This window comes from Malania oleifera, chromosome 13, assembly GCF_029873635.1.
Source record: "Malania oleifera isolate guangnan ecotype guangnan chromosome 13, ASM2987363v1, whole genome shotgun sequence".
Lineage (NCBI taxonomy): Eukaryota > Viridiplantae > Streptophyta > Magnoliopsida > Santalales > Ximeniaceae > Malania > Malania oleifera.
In genome coordinates this window covers 66476415-66494148 of record NC_080429.1, presented here as the reverse complement: position 1 = coordinate 66494148, position 17734 = coordinate 66476415, and positions in this window count along the sequence as shown.

The following is a 17734-nucleotide window of genomic DNA, read 5'->3' as shown; positions in this document are numbered from 1 at the left end:
CTTAATCAATTGATATTTGACACACCCAGTTTGATGACTACCTTTCACATAGCTAGAAAAAGTCCACCATGACGTGTTTCTCTGTGCTTCCATTAATTGAAAAGAAACAAAAAATTTCAACTTTTTAATGTTTTAAATATTAAAAAAAACAAAAATATGTTTTGGCCATTAATAGAGCACTACTTTCCAACTCTCAAAAATTAGTTTTAGCAATTTAATTATTTCAGTTCTTTCTTCCTTTGGGTTGAATATTAACTTTAATTTTATAATTATTAAATGCACATTAAAATACACTTATTATGTCCATTAAATACATACAGTCTCAAAGCATTTTAATGTGAGCTTCCAAAAAAATTAATATATTACCCTACTTAACTTAAGCACTCCAATCAATCAACTGCCAATGTTATTAATGCTTAGTTTACATAAAGAAAAATTAATATTATTCAATATCACCAATTACTATAGTAAAATGAAATTATTATTGTTCTTATGCTTTTATGGAAATTTATATTATTGTTCTTGGCACATTTTAACAACATGTTCATTTTATTGTTCCTTTGGTCCCTTGATTTTTTCCATCAACATCGATTTCCATCCATGTGCAATTTGGTGAGGATGGAATGGAGGGATAAGAATGTGACAAAGTGGAGTTACCACTTCATCTTTTGAGGAAAGGAGAAAACGAAGAAAACCTAATGACCTACATAACAAAAGATGGGTTTGGGACTCTAGTTATGCATAAGTAACGTTTTAGGCACCTTACAACATCTGTTCTAAGAATGTTTTCATCATTGACCAAATGTTTGTCCTAGGAAGCTAAATTAAAATGGAAAAGAAAACAATAGAGGGATGGAATGGTCCCTTGTGTGCCCAAACCAAATACTAACAATGGTGTGGTTTCCAGATGGAAGGGGTAGCCCACAAAACTTCCTTTTTTAGCCTAAATATTTTAAAGGAAATGACTCAAAAATAAGATGAAAGATGTATATTCCACTTGATCGCCCAAATCAAATACCAATGGTGGCGTGATTCGAGATAGAAGGGACAACCTGATGCTTTCAATATACATAGGCTTATTTCATTTAGAAAGGAAAAGATAAGAAATGGAAAATAACAAGACCTTTGAATTCCAAATGAAAATGAAAATTTTGATTTTTAAAACTTGAATTCGACATTTAAAAATGAAAAGAAAAGGTTGAATGTAGTTTTGAAAAATATTCTAGATTGAAGTTCAAAAGGTAAGTGAGATGTGATTTTGGCTTTAAATGTTAATGAAAATTTGAAGTATGATTTTTTTAGGAAGCTTTGATTTTGGTAATTTGAAAATAAGAGAGAAAACTAGGACATCATAATTGGCCACATAAAAGCGGACGAGAAGGCATAAAATGCAAGTACCAAAAAAAGAAACCAAATTGCATGAAATCAAACCCTAAAAAAGATATCTAAGAATTTTTTTTTTTATACTTCTCTAGTTTAAAATTTTTCCTGCATTTTTCTAGATTTTTTTTTTGGGATTTTTATAGCTTCATTTGATTTTTTTGGAATTTCTAACATCTTTTTTGTGATAAATAACTAAATAAAATAAATGAAAGAAGAAAATATAAGGTTTGTGTTTGCCAAACAAGGCTTAATCTAAGAACATTTTTTTTATACTTCTCTAGTTTAAAATTTGTTGCTCTTATAGGTCACACCCGGTTTTGATAATGACAAATACTCTAGTATTTGATAGCTTTCGAGTTTGTGTGCAGGATTATATTAGAAAATCAATTGATGGCACACGAAGTAAAGCCTGAAGACCCTAAAGTTTATTTCTTGTTGTAATTTATATTATTTGGGTATGTAATAATTTATATCGTTCTATAATAATCTCTATATGTCATGCATGTAGGTTTTTTAAACTCAACATGACCATAGACTGACCATAGGGTAGCGAATGTCATTGCCACATTTTTTTAGTGTCCTCAAAGACCACATAAAGACCCTAGGTCCCAGCACTTACATGTAAAATAGTCCCCAACATTACTCATTATATCAGGGGAATTAAATAAGGCAAAAATATGGACTTAAATGAAAAGGTTGAGTGGGTTCAGGTGACCGAACCCAAGCCGTGTAAAACGGCTCAGGCGACCGAACAAGTCAACATGTTAACTTCATATTTCGGGCACCCGAACCTATATTGAGCGTATCTCCCTCGGGTACCTGAACCTGTGTCAGGTTCCTTTTCAACAACTTGGGAACCTAAATGATCACGTTCAAAATGGGCTCAGGTGACCGAATTGGCTGGTTCGGTTAACCGAACTTGGAACCGGGAACCCAAACCTACGAACAAATGCTACTGACTTTGGTTCGGCCTACTGAGCTGATTTTTGGGCTGCCGAAACATTTTAAAACATTTTTTGAAAATGGGTCTGTTCAGGCGACCGAACCTCAGTTTAGCCACCTAAACCTTCTCAGGTTAAATTTATTTTACCCGAGGTTAATATAGCTTAAAATGGATAAATGACTCTTAAGTGTTTTTGAACTTTTCTAAGAATTCTCAATAGGTCCCAAACGGTTATATTTTTTACCTTGTCTATAAATATGGGTTCATTTGTGAAGATTAAAATAGGATTAGCATAAATCATTAGTAAAAATCCTATCTATCTCAAAATCTCATTTTTCCCAAAATATTCTAAAATATTCATTCCCTTGATACATCTTGATATTGTGAGAGTTTATTGATTGTTCTTGTGTTTATTAGATACTACTAATACTCCCACTATTCTTGTTTGATTGTGTGATTCATTTTTAGGGAGTTTAGTTACGTTTATCCCACAGATTTCAATATTATAAATCTTGTGTTGGGATAAACTGATAAGCTTAGGGATCTTTGAATTGTCATTGCAAGATTCCTTTAACTTCGATTTTGTTGTGCAAAAATATTTTCTACAAGCTATAATATTTTTCAAACTACTCTTGAGCTAATTTTAGGTTCGGGTGCCCGAAATATGAGATGGCTCACAATAATGTTCAAGAGTGTTCTAAACAAGCTATATCTTTCAAACAAGTTAATATCAAATCTTAATGTTCAATTAGAGTTTCAAAGATGTTTAGTCAAATATTCAAACTAACTCAAAATATTTTTGCTAAAAGATTGAGATGGATTACATTGGTGTATCTCCATTCGGTGAGGGACAGTCATCTTCCAGTCCTCCATTGTTTTGTGGTGTAAACTACACCCACCAGAAAATTAAAGTGAGCATATTTGTAAAATCTATGAATTCGAGGGCCTAGCAGGTGATTGAAAAGGGAATCTGTATGCTAGTAGAAAATGATATTAATTTTATGCATGCAAATTTATATGCCATGGATCTACTGTACTGTGCTTTAGATACTGATATTCTACATGAGATTATGGCATGTGGTAGTGCACAGGAGATCTAGGTTGAGCTGGAAAAAAAATATGGAAAGACCTAGGAAAAGGAGGTAAATCATGAGCTAGTAATCAGTGATGAGGTATATGATTCTTACTCTAGCTCGATTGATGATTCTTGTGCTGAATGCTATGTCGTGTCATATGTTGTATCATCTGTTGATAATACTATTAATAATGTATGCAATGATTCTCATGAAAAATATTCCAGTATCGTATGTTGAATCATCTCATACTCTTTGTGATAGTCCTGTTGAAATTGCATGCAATGATTTATATAACAACTATGATATATCTTATATTGAATCATGTGCTGAAGTGATGAATGAAAGCATGCCTTCACATCAAAAGCTAGATAATTTTTTATTGAAAATGAATAAATTTCTAGCGAAGTTATCTAAGCAGAAATCTATTTTGAAAAGGAAAATAAAAGCATGGCAAAGCGTTTAGGAAAAATAAAAGATTATTATGTCATCTTAGAAAAAAAGAAAGATTAAGAAGATCTTAAAAATTATCTGCTTAGAAGAAGAAATTGATGATAATTCTAGAGCTACACTCAAAGTTATAAATGAGAAGAATAATCATAATAAATCCTTAGAGATTAAAAAAAATATATTTTCAAAAAGGATTTAGGATTATCATATAGTTCCCACTATCATGCCTCAACAAGTAATCATAAGAATTGTAAGCATATCCTTTCACATATTTACAAAACCTAGTTACATTATAAAAGACAAGGGCACAACCGATTTATTTTCTCATCCAGAAGTGCCATAGGGTTAGAAAAAGAAATGATGTGGGTAATCATGAAAGCAAACCCTATAGTGTCTAAGGAAGATCAGATTCCAATAGAAACTGTATAAATATTTTAATATTCCCTTAATTTCTAGGTTTAGGGGTTGTGATGACTATAGGCTTGGGGAGTGGTTTGGGGTTAAAATATATAAACCTAGTATCTACATCCACTTCCAAACAGACATGGCATCTTTGCTAGGTAATTAATTTCAAATGCTTAACTCATGCTTAAGTATAACACCTTAAGTTAAGCCACTGTTGTCCATAGCACAAGATTGAGTTTTAGGGATCCATCTTATATAATATATCATTATACCCTAAACTCATTTTTGAATATGAAAAGCCTAAATCAAAATCTAAGTCATCACTCAGATCATAAGCACTAATTTTCAAATATCCCTATTCTATGAGTGCTTATTTAAATTTTTTTTTTGTTAATCAAATTAGAGGTCATCCATTAATTTATTTAAGCTTTTCATTTAGTTAAACTTGAATTATCCCTTTGAACCTTAAACATTAAAATTCCTCTAATCTTGGTTCGCCTATCTCCTCCATATAAACTCTTTACACACCATGATCACATTCGATAAAGAATCACCTATCCTGTATGTCGTATCCTTTCTTTAAATTGTGATCATATTTATAGGATACTTTGCATTCTATAAAGAGCATTGTTCACAACATTCACATCTCCTATATGCTCTTTGCCCAAGCCTAGACATGATTACCATCACAGAAATAGTTTGAAAAATGTCCTTTCTATCCTAAATACTCTTTTGTACCCATTAGTGATTTAAAATTTCAAAGAGTATTTATTTATCTTCCCTTCACAAGCTCTCAAATCATTAAGTCATATCCTTTAGAGCTTTATATACTTAGAGATGAGTTGAATAGCTGATATAATCGCCTTGGTCTCAATCTAGATGAATGTATGAAATTCAAGTAGACCTATGCATGTTTTTTTTTTTAAATCGAGAGTCATTTCAGCTTGTGCCTCTCATATGCATTGAAATTCATAAGAAAAGAGGCAGACATTGGCTTATCATCTTAACAAATATTCATTATGACTTTTTGGTCTGATAAGCCTAAAGCATTCACCGCCAAGATATAATCATGAAAAATCTAAAACACTTGGCTAAGTAATTAGAAACTAAGAGAAGGGATAAAAGGAATAAGTACATAACTCAGGAGGAGCATCTCTCTTTTATGACTATTTATATTAAATGCTCTCATGATCATAGTTTATATGCCTTAATGAATGGCATCATTGTATTGAACTCAAATCTATCCTCTACTCTCTACCATTTATATTCTTTGTTGGATAGATTATATTTTATAAGTTGTTGCTTGCTACCTAATTGCATGCTTAGTCTAGAATGCCACCTGTATAGCGGATGCAGTTGATGAGTATTGCATGCTGGTAGTGGATATAGGTTCGCGCGTGCTCAAACTGAATTATTTTGAATTGATTACTTAAATCTATTAGGTCTTGGTGCATAAAAATTTGGAAAATGTTCAATTTATAGTTGGCATGCTACCAAAATTTCAGTAGAATTTTCCTAAACCAAATCCATGCACAAAGATGATTATCTTTTAAAAAGGATGAGTGAAAACTCAATGAAAATTAAATTTTATCCTCACATAATCATCAGGTATTTAAGGAGCATCGCTCCATCCCTAGAAAAAGAGTATAAAGAACTTATATGCATCATGCTTTGATTTTTGAATATTGAGGCTCTTCTAAGAACCCCGAACATCATATCCCGCTTTTAAAGCTCTATGTTTTGATATGGATTGTTCTTGGTTATGTGCTTTATTTCATGTCTTAGGGTATGTTTTATGATGCATGTGTGATCTATAGGGATGATTATACTGGTCGAATGGTAAAATGAACAAATCTTAATCTAGTGTATTCGTTTTAAACGACTTAAAAAAATTGTCTGCTTATACTTCTTGGCATTCTTAAAGAAATTAATCCTTATTAAGTCTAAGCAGTTTATTTCATCTAAGCTTGGATTCAATTTGAAAGGGGGAGCATCTTAAACTAAATTCTTATCGTGTTATGCTCACCAATATCTTTTAGCTTAGATCCGTGTTGAATTAAGTGTGGTATGTGCCTGAATGAAAAGTCATTATTGAAAATCATAATTTAAAATATGTTGATTTACCACAATCATTTGATTTTTTCATATGATCTTTGCTTTAAATTGTCTGACATCTTTAGGATCATTGTGGTTGTGTTTTTCTCGTTATATTTTAGCATGTGTTTCATTGACAAACCAGAAAAATTCTGTTTGCAAGTGCTTTAAAATTATTATTATTATTATTATTATTATTTTGCAAGCACCCCCAGCACCATTTTGCAAACATTATAAGGGGGATATTTATTATTATTATTATTATTATATTTATTTACATGTACTTTTGGCAAGATCAAATTTCAAAACTAAACTCTTTATGACTTGCCTTATTATTATTATTATTATTATTATTATTATTATTATTATTATTATTATTATTATTATTATTATTATTATTATTATATACTATATGTTTTTAAATTGCATAACTGGTTTGGTAACTCACATAAAAATGCATACGAACTAGTTAGGCTGTTTTATGCTCAAACCTTCTACCTGTTATCATATGCCGTGTGTTTTAAACTCATATCTTCCACGAGTCTTATGATATATTTCAATTGAAATGGTTTGTGCATATTTATGGTCTAATTATGTTTTCATGTCATTTAAATTTTAAATGACCAGTTATATAGTTTTTGTGCTTAATTGTTAAACCTATCATTGCTTTAGACTTTATGAATTTGGTTGTGATTTGAAATTCATGTTTTTCATATATATTATTTAATTGATAATTATCTTTATATTTTATGTCTTGATCATATTGGATTGTTTGGGTTAAGTAGTTGTGAATAAACTATTAATTTTAAAACTCCAAACAAGTTATTTCTATATAGGCATTTTTAGGAAAATGTCCTATTTTTAAACGGCATGCTGCTGAAATTTCTAAAATTTCCCAAACTTATCTTGTATATTAATGCATCATACCCAATGCCTATGGCTATTTATTTCATAACCCTTTTTGCGGTTTCCAAAAGGAGGAGATGATGATGAGAGGCAAAAATTGGGTAGTAAAAATTGTTTGCATTGATAAATCTTTAATATTATGCATATTGTGAGGAGGAGCTTTTCAAGGCTATACCCACTTTTTGCATGGTCTATTTGTCATCATTAAAAATGGGGAGAATGTTGACCTTATAGGTCACACCCGATTTTGATAATGACAAATACTCTAGTATTTGATAGCTTTCAAGTTTGTGTGCAGGTTTATATTAGCAAATCAATTGATGACACACGAAGTAAAGCCTGAAAACCCTGAAGATTATTTCTTGTTGTAATTTATATTATTTGGGTCTGTAATAATTTATATCGGTCTGTAATAATCTCTACATGTCATGCATGTAGGTTTTGTAAGCTCAACATGACCATAGACTAACCATAGGGTACCGAATATCATTAGGGCACCTTTTGGTCGACCTTCATTTGACTGACGCCGCATTTTTTTGGTGTCCTCAAAGACCCTAGGTCCCATCACTTATACGTAAAATAATCCCCAACATTACTCATTATATCAGGGGAATTAAATAAGACAAAAATATGGACTTAATTGAAAATGTTGAGTGGGTTCAGGCGACTGAACCCAAGCCGTGTAAAACGACTTGGGCGATAGAACAAGTCAACATTTTGACTTCATGTTTCAGCACCCAAACCTATATTGAGCGTATCTCCGTCGGGTATTAGAACTTGTGTCGGGTTCCTTTTCAACTACTTAGGTGCCTGAACGATCACGTTCAAAATGGGCTCGGGCGACCGAATTCGCTAGTTCAGTTAACCAAACTTGGAACCGGGCACATGAACCTACGAAAAAATGCTATTGACTTTAGTTCGGGCTACCAAGTTGATTTTCGGGTTGCTGAAACATTTTAAAACATTTTTGAAATTGAGTCTGTTCAAGCGACTAAACCTCGGCTTAACCACCCGAACCTTCTTAGGTTAAATTTATTTTGCCCGAGGTTATAGGTTAAAATGGATAAATGACTCTTAAGTGTTTTTGGAATTCTCTAAGAATTCACAATAGGTCCCAAACGGTTATATTTTTTACCTTGTCTATAAATATGAGTTCATTTGTGAAGATTAAAATGAGATTAGCAAAAATCATTAGCAAAAATCCTCTTTATCTCAAAATCTCATTTTTCCCAAAATACTCTCAAATATTCATTTCCTTGATACATCTTGATATTGTGAGAGTTTATTGATTGTTCTTGTATTTATTAGATACTACTAATACTCCCACTATTCTTGTTTGATTGTGTGATTCATTTTTAGGGAGTTTAGTTAAGTTTATCCTACAGATTTCAATATTATATATAAATCTTTAGTTGGGATAAACTGACAAGCTTAGGGTTCTTTGCATTGTCATTGCAAGATTCCCTTAGCTTTGATTTTTTTTGTGCAAAAATATTTTCTACAAGCTATAATATTTTTCAAACTACTCTTGAGCTCATTACATTGAAAGAAAATATTTTGAGTTAGTTTGAATATTTGATTAAGCATCTTTGAAACTCTGATTGAACATTAAGATTTGATATTAACTTGTTTCAAAGATACAACTTGTTTAGAACACTCTTGAACATTATTGTGATCATATCTCGCTGAGTGTTATTTGCACATATATTCACATCATTGAGCTTACGTTACCTATACTGTTGATGTGCATGTGATAGATTATATTGGGTACATATATGCTTTACTTGAGAAGCATAATCACTGTACCAGTTATGCTGTGAAAAATATGGTTGTATTCAAGGCGTGGCCTGAGGGGGTGGTAATCCAGCCCATAAGGATTGTTAGGGCCTTATCTGCCCTGCAAAGAGAGTTTGTAAAGGTTAAGGTCAGCCTTGTGCTAATTGACCTGGTTGTAATCGGTGTTGCTCCACCCATTAAGTAAGCTTTAGTGGAATCCTCGGGCTTGCGAGCTAGAGGCGGGGACATAGGCACAGTTTTCCAAACCCCGATAACATATCATTCGTGTTCTTTATATTTCCACAAATTTATTTTCCACATTTTTATTTTTAGCACATGTATATTGTATGTTTTATTCATTATATGTAATACATGTTTTGATTGGGTATATAATTAAATAGAAAGACCCTAGGTTTATGTAATGCTACTGCTAGATTAGTTGACCTACGGACAAATTTTTAAATACCCAATTCACCTCCTCTCTTGGGAATACACCAAAGCTAACAAATTTTTTCTTGCATTTTTCTAGATTTTTTTTTTGGGATTTTTATAGCTTCATTTGATTTTTTTGGAATTTCTAACATCTTTTCTGCAATAAATAACTAAATAAAATGAATGAAGGAAGAGAATATAAGGTGTGTTTGCCTAGCAAGGCTTAATCTCATTTTGATGATAACAAATCAAGGTTACTAAATGTGTTTTTAAGTTAAGTTTCAGGGCTCAAGTGATTTATGAAGTCAAGTGATTCTACTTGAAGAAGTTTGAATGAAGCTTAGACTTAAAGCTATGAGTCATGATAAACATGAAGAATATTGAAGAAATAATCAAAGATTGGACAAGTTATTGAAGCAATGGACATGAAGACTTAGTGGTAGGCTCGCCACGGCTTGGATCCTTAACTACTAAAAATAATATTTATAACCTAACTAAACCCAAGTTCAGTAGAACAAGGAGTGAGTTGGGTGTCGATCTTCAGGGACTTAGTGCAGTTGTTTACCAATTTTAGCCTAGTTTACTATACTTTGCATAAAAGGAAAAAGATAAGATTTTTGAGTTGTTTTCTAAACTACACAAGCAATGAAAGTAAATTGTAATTAAAGCTACTCCTAGAAATCAAGACTCAAATTATGAATCCAGTTTAGGCGGTCATTCGCAATAACTATATTTGGTCAACTATCTGTACTAGGTTAGGTAGTCATGAGAACCATTCAAGTGGCATAGGGTAGCAAAGGTGCATCAATCGTCCGAAGCACGATCGAGAACCGAGGTATACTCTATCCAGAGAACATGGAACCCTCTATAGGAATCGTAGTCTATTATGTACAAGTGAAAAAATTCCTAGCTATGTTATCCTATCCCCTATTATTTCATCACAATCAGAGAATTAAATATGCAAGTGTATATATTTCACTCATTAGGGGGTGAAATGTGCATGTGATAGATTATATTGGGTACATATCTGCTTTACTTGAGAAGCATAATCACTATACCAGTTATGAAGTGAAAAATATGGTATTTTCCAGGGGTAGCCTGAGGGGGCAGCAATCCAGTGTGTAAGGATTGTTAGGGCCTTCTCCACCCTGCAAGGAGAGTTTGTAAAGGTTGAGGTCAGCCCTGTGCTAATTGACCTGGTTGTAATCGGTGTTGCTCCACCTGTTAAGTGAGCTTTAGTGGAATCCTCGAACTTGCGAGCTAGAGGTGAGGACATAGGCACAGTTTGCTGAACCCCGATAACATATCGTGTATGTTCTTTATATTTCCCCAAATTTATTTTCCACACTTTTACTTTCAGCACATATATATTGTATGTTTGATTCATTATATGTAGTATATGTGTTGATTGAGTTTATAATTAAAAAGAAAGACCCTAGGTTTGTGTAATGCTGCTGCTAGATTGGTTGACCTAGGGACAAATTTTTAAATACCCAATTCATCACCCCCCCCCCCCTCTTTGGAATGCACCAAAGCTAACAAATTTGTTTTTGCATTTTTCTAGATTTTTTTGGGATTTTTATAGCTTCATTTGATTTTTTTTGGAATTTCTAACAACTTTTCTGCAATAAATAACTAAATAAAATAAATGAAGGAAGAAAATATAAGGTATGTGTTTACCTAAAAAAGGCTTAATCTCATTTTGATGATAACAAATCTTACTAAATGTGTTTTTATGTTAAGTTTCAGGACTCAAGTGATTTATGAAGTCAAGTGATTCTACTAGAAGAAGTTTGAATGAAGCTTAGACTTAAAGCTACAAGTCATGATAAACATGAAGAATATTGAAGAAATAATCAAAGATTGGACAAGTTATTGAAGCAATGGACATGAAGACTTAGTGGTAGGCTCGCCACGACTTGTATCCTTAACTACTAAAAATGATATTTATAACCAAACTAAACCCAAGTTTAGTAGAATAAGGAGTGAGTTGGGTGTCGATCTTCAGGGACTTAGTGCAGTTGTATACCAATTTTAGCCTAGTTTACTATACTTTGCATAAAAGGAAAAAGATAAGATTTTTGAGTTGTTTTCTAAACTACACAAGCGATGAAAGTAAATTGTAATTAAAGCTACTCCTAGAAAGCAAGTCTCAAATTATGAATCCAGCTTAGGCTGTCGTTCGCAATAACTATATCCGGTCGGCTATCTGTACTAGGTTAGGTAGTCATGTGAACCATTCGAGTAGCATAGGGTAGCAAAGGTGCATCAATCGTCTGGAGCACGATCGAGAATCAGGGTATACTCTATCCAGAGAACATGGAACCCTTTATAGGAATCGTAGTCTATTATGTATAAGTGACAAAATCCCTAGCTATGCTATCCTATCCCCTATGATTTCATCACAATCAGAGGATTAAATATGCTAGAAAGTAAAGTCATGATATTTAAATTGCAGAATTGAAATCAAAGTAGAGTAAAGAGACAAGTATTAAAAACGATATTAATTAAAGCTCGAAGGCCTATCACTAGTGATCGGGATTACAATCGAGAACCAACTAATCTATGCGGTAGCACTCAGAACTCAAAGGTTGTCATAGGCCTTTGAAGAATCTAAATATGGACCAGACATGGAACTGAAAGAAAGCTGTAAAACCTAATCTAAATAGCACTCAAAGACACTCTAGGTCTGTGGCTAACCAAAGAGGGACTAAAGGGGAACCCTAATCACCTATTCGAAGTTTGATTTTATCCCCAAAAGGGTTTACAAGCATTTGAATTCAAATCAAGAAATTTTTTGCAAAAATCTCACGAAACAAGTTCTAGATTCAAACAAAGTCGACTAGGTCACACCCTAGACTTCCCCTGGTCGACACTCTTTGGAATTCTATGGTTCAATCTGTAGGCTTCCTCGATTGCACCACAGGGGCCTTCTAGTCACACCCTTGGTCGAATCTCTCAGCATCTCCACTTCAATCTACACTCTAGAGTCTTACTTTTGTGACCTGGTCGCCCCTTGTGTTTGTTGGTCACACTGCATGGTTAAGCAAGGTCTTGTTTGCTTTGATGAACTAAGGCTTTGAGGACTTGGTTGAGCACCTGGCTAAGCCTTGTGCTTCCCAATTACTTCCTTGGCTTCTTACATTGCTTAACTCCTCGGTTTTAACTTCATTTTCTTGAAAAATGAACAAACCATGCATAACTACAAATTATGATAAGAGAGGGTAAATACAAGATAAATTAGAACAAAACATAGGTAAATGGGGGCCTAAAATAGTGCATTTTAAGGACACATCACAACCCCCAACTTACACTTTGCTAGTCCTTGAGCAAAGCAAAACTAAGAAAACTATAAAATATAACCAAATTCCTATCTACCTCCTCTTTAATGGGAAACATTATTGCAATTACCATATGCAACAAAGCTTTAAACCCCTAGGTGACCCTATTGGATGAGTTATAGTCTTGTGAGGGCTTCGTGGGTGATACCCACAAACACCAACCTTAGTGGACATTAAGTAGGATCAATAAGTAACACAATCATGTCATTTCACACACAGGAATATAACATCACTACAATCAGGCTCCTCCATAAAAAAACTCTATTACAAAGACAACTTTGGAGCAAATCACTCACACATGTCTCAACAGTGTATAGCCATCAAGAAAATAACCCATAGAGAATCAACAAGCAATTAAAATTCAAAGTTAATATCATCATATAAATCCAAGCATAAAAAAGCATAATAACAAGGCATGTGTAAAGTGAATGATTCATTGCACTCAAGTTACCCTCAAACACCTATAGAACGGTTATCTTGACTCAGCTTCACCGATATACTCTAAAAAAGCTCAAGAAGGTGAGGTCACTCTCGTATGTGAGGAAAAAAATGCATGGTTAAGCATCTTACATACTTCTAAGAACCAATTGAAAGTTAAGGAGTTGTCCCAAGAGACGGGGTGAATTGGATTAATAAAATTTCTTTTAATTCTTTTTATGAATTCTTTGACTTCTTGTTAAGTTATTAAACACATAGCAGGTTCTTAATTACTTTAATCAATCCATAAACTAATCACAACACAACTCAAGTAAATCAAAACTCAAACAAACAATCAATCAATTTAATAACTCAAATTAATCCAATCAGAAAATACCCAATCAACCACAATTTGTAGCTTTTGTGGAATTTCAACTTTTAAGAATTTTTGCTTTGTTAGCAGCCCTATGAATTTATGTAAGCCCTATGGTTAATGGATTTGATTTATCAATGTACTACACAATCAACACTCTTTCCAAAAGCTTAGACTTTAAATAAACTTTTAGTTAATGAGTCTTGGGTGTTGAATTAATCAATGTACTCCCTTATTATTTTCTCAAATTATTGATCAACCAATGTACTCCCTTTCAGTTTTCGCAAGCCCAAAAACAAATTAATCTTCATCTTATTTAAAAGCCAATCCATGCAGTTTTTATGATTAAGAAATTTAAATCATCCACGCAGTTTATATATACTGAAAATTAAAGAAAGTAAGGGAAAGAGAAGGAGACCAAGGTTTTTACGAGGTTCGGCTTATCCCCAGCCTACATCCTCGCCTTAGGCAAACCACCTAAAAATTCCACTATGTCGTTCCTTTCCGGGCGGAACAAACCTTTTAGCGATACCCCACGCATAAACACTCCTTAAGTAGGCTGCTGCACCTCTCCAAGCGATACCCCATGCTCAGTCACTCCTTTAATAGGCTAGAGCAGTGCCTCTCCAAGTGATACCCCATACTCGGTCAACGATCCAACTACCTAGAATTGTCAAGAAACAAGAAACAAGTGTTGCATACAAGAGCACTCTCACAAATAGCAGATTAGTACAAATTCAAAACACTATGCACTTCAGTATTCAAATATCAATATGAAATACAATTGAAGCTCAAGTAAGAATTCACCAATTCTATCTCAAAATGAATATTAGCAATAGGAACTCAAAATAGGATGGATCACAAACTCAGAAATTCAGCAAATCAAATTTTGCAATGAGTGAGCAAGAAAGAGCACCGAGATAGCTTTTAGCTAAAACAAAATTTTCTATTCTTTTGTTCTTGTTTTCTTATTTGATTTGCAAAATCATGTATTTATAGGCTTAAAAAAGTGTTTTCTTGATTCCCAAGTTTACTTGGCTTAGAAAAGTTTTTAGAAAATTTGGGGCACAAGCAACCTTTATTTGAAATTTAAAACGTTTAAAATTTCAAGCCATTAACAGTGTTCAGATGACTGAACTATTAGGTTCAGTCTTCTAAAGTTCCTTAAAAAATTGAAAAATATAGTCTGGACACAGGGTCAGATGACTAAACTAACTGTTCAATCTTCTGAAGTCCCAACTCAGACAACTGAACTGAAGGTTCAGTCTTCTAAGGGTGTTTTGCCTGTTCTGTGTTTCAATAGATAAATCTTTAGACGACTGAACTTAATCTTCAATCTTTTGAGGAAATTCTTCAGACGTCTAAAGTAAAACTCCAAACTTTTGAAATGCACCTTCAGTCTTTTGCGTGTACACCTCAGACGACTGGGCAGACTAAAATCTTCGCGTTTTTCTTTCTTTGAACTCTCTTGCTTTGTCTTTCTTTGGCTCCATCTTGCTTCAATATACTTTAAGCTTTTCAGCAAGTACTTTTGTAACATCTATGCTCTCATGATCTTCAAGTTTTATTAGATTAGATCTTTAACATTCATGCTCTCATGATCTTCAAGCTATATTAATTCATCTTTGAATCTATGCCTTGACTCTTTAAGCTTCATTTGATCATCTTTCTTTGGAACATAAGCTTTGAATGATCCTTATGAGAATTTGACCTTGTGTTCCCTTACTTGAATCCTGAAATATCATCACTTAACAAAATATGTCAAGTTGCTCTTCTTTGTTTTCATCAAAACAAGATTTTAAGCCTTGTAAAGCCAACAATCTCCCTCTTTTTGATGATGACAAACAAGGAGCAAAAAATTGAGTAAGCCTTAAAAAGGCCCTCCCCTACAATAAGCATCATCTAATAATATCAAGATCAAGTTCAATATTTATTTCAATATAATGCTCATATATCAAAATTACATCATTCATATCATTCACGATCAAATACCAATATATTAATCTATAATGCTCAATTTTTGCCCAAAATTTCTCCCCTTTTTGACATCAACCAAAAAGAGTAATATATCAAGAGAAATGCATAAATGCTAATGCATTGAGCAACCATACAAGTTTGTATTCATCATGCATGAAAAATTTACAACAAGCTCAAAAGTAGCATGAGAAAATACAACAAATCATGCATCATAATTTTCAATGATTTCCATCAATCATAGATCATTGTTATTTATCAAGTCTAACTCCCCCTGAATTAACAGTATCTTATATTCAATAATGTTAGAATACTATGTATTGTGAATTATAGACTATGTATTCATGAGGATGTCAAGATTACCAATTGAAAACTATGTATTCATGAAGATACCAATTGTGCTTTTAAATTATCATGCCATTCTTCAATCAGTAATTTACTTCATGCAAACACTTATGGATGCCAATATTAAGAATAATACCAATATCATTTCAATATCATCTATGTCATAACATGCTTATGTTTATCCATTAGTCAATAATGCAAGAGATATATAAAGTGATTCATTATTTAGCATGTAAAATGATATGGTTAAGAATTAATCTCATACTCATAATTCATATCATATCAAGATCATAACATGCTCATAGACGAAAATATATTGTCATGATCAAGTATATTCATGGATACCAATATGCTGTCATTCTCAAGTACTCATAGATACCAAGGCATTTCATAGATACCAATACAAATATCATATCATAAGCTTCTTAATCATGCTCAATAATTTCATGCTCAAATTTTCAATGTATAGTGAGCCAAAAAAGTCAAGTCAATATTAGGTCTTTGGCAATATAAAAACCATACATGTCAGCATTTTAGCATAGCATATCAGTATATAGTTCATATTAGTATCTCATCACATATGCATATCACAAAAACATCAGCATTTAGCATGTAGCATATAAGCATGTCATACATTATTGCATTGTGCATTGTTCAAATTGTTTCTTATGTTTCTTAAATATTTTTCATTCAGCTTAACTACCTCTCATTTTGCTCAAGTATCTTTTCTTAATCAAAGTTATCATTCAACAAGCTTAATTTTGTTTCATGTTTTCTTTCTTTTGATTTCATTTCATATTGCTTGTTAAGCCTTGTACTATTCATCCTATGATTTTGGCCAACAATGCCCTTTTTTTTTTGTATTTGTTTCAATGTTATAGTTATCAATAAGCTCTTAAATTCATATTTGAGGTTTTACATTTCTAAAGTTAAGGTTTTAAAGTATTAAATATATAGTTCCCTTGACCTTAGAAGACTACTATTTTAGTTAAGTCTTCTGAAGATTTTCAGAATCAGGAAACTGAACAGACAATATCACTTGAGAAGACTGAAATCTAAGGTTCACTCATCTGAACCTTCAGTGCTACAGTGTTCAGTCATCTGAGCTTACAAGCTCAGTCGTCTGAGGTCTGTAAATTTTCAAAAATCTTTCTATACTTATCCTGAAACCTTTCTAAATTACTTTCCTACTATGCTGTATCAAATTAAGCTTTAAGCATCTTTTTGGCATTGCCTATATAGCATCCTTGTTCTTTAAAATTATGTTTAATTAATGTTCTCTTTATTTGAGGCTACTTATGAAATTATGTGATTAATTCATATGCTCTTCAACTAGTTCACTGTCCTTGTTTTGGATTAAGTAGCTTTCTTAATTTTTTAAAGGGGAATGACTTAATTCATAGAGTTATTTGTTTATGAACTTGGTCTTTCATCTTGGTACCCATATTTCTTGGGTCCAGATGGTTTAACAAGAGATGTTCTCGAAACTTGTTTAAATTTCACATCTTTACTCCTTAATGGACATTCAAACTTTATATGTCTATTAGAATTGGTGTATTCCCAAGAGGGGGGGGGTGAATTGGAAAATTAAACTTTTTCTCCTAGGTCAAGTTAGAAGTCAATATGATTTGGTAACCTAGGGTCTTTGTACACAATTCCAAATGTGCTAATAAATAAAATATGCGGAATTTAAATCATGCACATCATTCATACCACATATACATGCGGTAAATATAAAGTGCGGAAATGTAAACAGATACACGATATATTATTGGGGTTCGTCCAACTGTGTCTATATCCCCGCCTCTAGCTCACAAACCTG